The sequence below is a fragment of the Monopterus albus genome, unplaced genomic scaffold (assembly GCF_001952655.1).
Source record: "Monopterus albus unplaced genomic scaffold, M_albus_1.0 scaffold23.1, whole genome shotgun sequence".
NCBI lineage: Eukaryota > Metazoa > Chordata > Actinopteri > Synbranchiformes > Synbranchidae > Monopterus > Monopterus albus.
Genome location: NW_018127903.1, coordinates 889,601 through 891,743, shown reverse-complemented (window position 1 = coordinate 891,743; position 2,143 = coordinate 889,601). Strand labels below are relative to the sequence as shown.

General features: G+C 42.2%; 1 protein-coding gene across 1 annotated transcript in view; it reads right to left on the bottom strand.

Annotated features, from left to right (window-relative positions):
- Positions 1–2,143, bottom strand: part of adgrv1 (adhesion G protein-coupled receptor V1) — a 95,170-nt gene that overhangs the window by 5,018 nt on the left and 88,009 nt on the right.

The following is a 2,143-nucleotide window of genomic DNA, read 5'->3' as shown; positions in this document are numbered from 1 at the left end:
TCGCTGGGCCATGACATCATTGGCACCTTGGTATTTTTGCGTCTACAATGTCTTCATCATTATCAAATCCTTTTGGTCAACAGTGCCTGCATGTGAATTACCCCAAAAGACCAGAGTGTCAAATACCACAGGGCCATCCTGTATTTCACAACACCCATCACTGGGTGATGACGGCAGCTGCAGACAAAGATGGAACGCACCAGAGTGCAGGGCCAAACTATGCGAATGTGTGTGCATACAGGTGCATGGAAGCACACAATTCACACATGGACACACAATTAGTGAAAAGAAAGATTGCGGTTTAGTCTAAATTAAAACAACAAGAAACTGATGTACAACAAAATACATTCCTGGAAATGATTTCTAAACATGATTTAGAGAGCAACTGACATCATACAGAAGAATGCACACATTATGCTAATTTGTAACAAACATCTCTTTTAGAGAGACCATTCGCCAGTGGGTAACAACTTCCCAAATTGTCCCAAATCTCTCTGCGTGACATGACGCTTTGCTGCATATAAAGCTGTGTTTCGATAAGCTTGCACGAGAAACAGCTGATTAGATAGCCGATTAACAAAGAACAGCAAACCTGCACAGCCTGCTCCTATAAAGCAAAGAGATCATTACCGATGTACCTGAGGGATACTGACATTTAAAAGGGGTTATAAACAGTATTGATGGTTATGATCAACATTATGAGAGAACGGCTAAAACCCTAAGTGGAAAATGTGTTTATGTGTGCACTGTAAAACTGAAACATCCAGCTTGTAAGAAGATAAGACACAGGGAGAGACAGGTCACTAGCTGTACTTTATGACCTGCTGTTTCTAAAAGACTGAGTTACACAACCTGTCTGTGCATCCACATAAATGTACATGTGTCGGTGAATGAACGTACCTTTGAGGAAAAGTGTGAATGAGCTTCAAAATGACACATTTATACTGGGGTCATTCAGAAATTTTAGGGTCGGAGCTAAGTTTTGTTGTGTAAAGTGACTAGTTTTCTGTCGTGATTTTATGTTTGCATGAAGTCAAGGTAGCAAACGATCCATTCTTTGTGTGGTCACATAAAACTCTGAACAAAAGCAGCCGGCCAGGTATGCATGTACTGTATGGGCGTGTATGGTGCCACCCATGTTTGCAGCTCCATCAGCACTGTGGGTGATCAGCAGAGACTATTAGCAGACTACGCAGCCTGAGGAGCAGGCTTTTCTACCACAGGCATGTTATATAGGTAATCCCTAATCCCTGGAGAGGTGACATTTTTAGAGTTAGAACATACAGACCCAAGAAGAGCAGGAAGGACATGGAAGAAGGTGTGACCAAAACTTGACTCAAAAGAAAGCAAAGAGGGATGGAACCATGAAGAGAAACATTTGGGGGCAATAGGGAGAATAAAATAGAATGAAGCGTGTATACAAACAAAAAGAACAGCTAGTTTATTGTCTGTGAGGGAAGAAATGGGCACAAATGCAGAGTTAACTCAAATTAAATAAATCTCCAGAATCCACTTTATTGGCCAGGTGTGTCAGACACAGGAAGAATTTGACTCTGGTACATCGTCTCACAATGTATATGTACATATCCCCAAGCAAGGGGCAAGTAAACAATAAAGCAGCATAAGGCTGTGTAATATAACAAAATAAGCAGTATAAACAGGTAGTAAACAATGCAGACAAACAAAGGAATGCTTGTTGAAATGAGATAAATAGGAATAAAAACAGAGTACTTAAAACTAGAGACCTGTATAATCTGTACAATGTATATTTACAGGTATTGTACTGAGGGTTATTGTCCAATCATACTGTCATTGGTTAAGTGTTCATCAGAGCGACAGCCTGGGGGAAGAAACTGTCCCTGTGCCTGGTTGTCTTAGTGCACAGTGACCTGTAATGCCGTCCAGAGGGGAGGAGTTCAAACAGTTTGCGTCCAGGATGTGAGGGGTCTGCAGTGATCCTCTCCACCCTCCTTTTGACCCGTGAGGTGTACAGGTCCTCCATGGAGGGCAGGCTCACACCAATGACCTTTTCTGCAGTCCTGACTGTCCAATGAAGTCTGTACTTGTCCTGTTTGGTTGCTCAGACAAACTAGACAGTGATGGAGGTTCAGAGGACAGACTCGATGATTCCTCTGTAGAACTG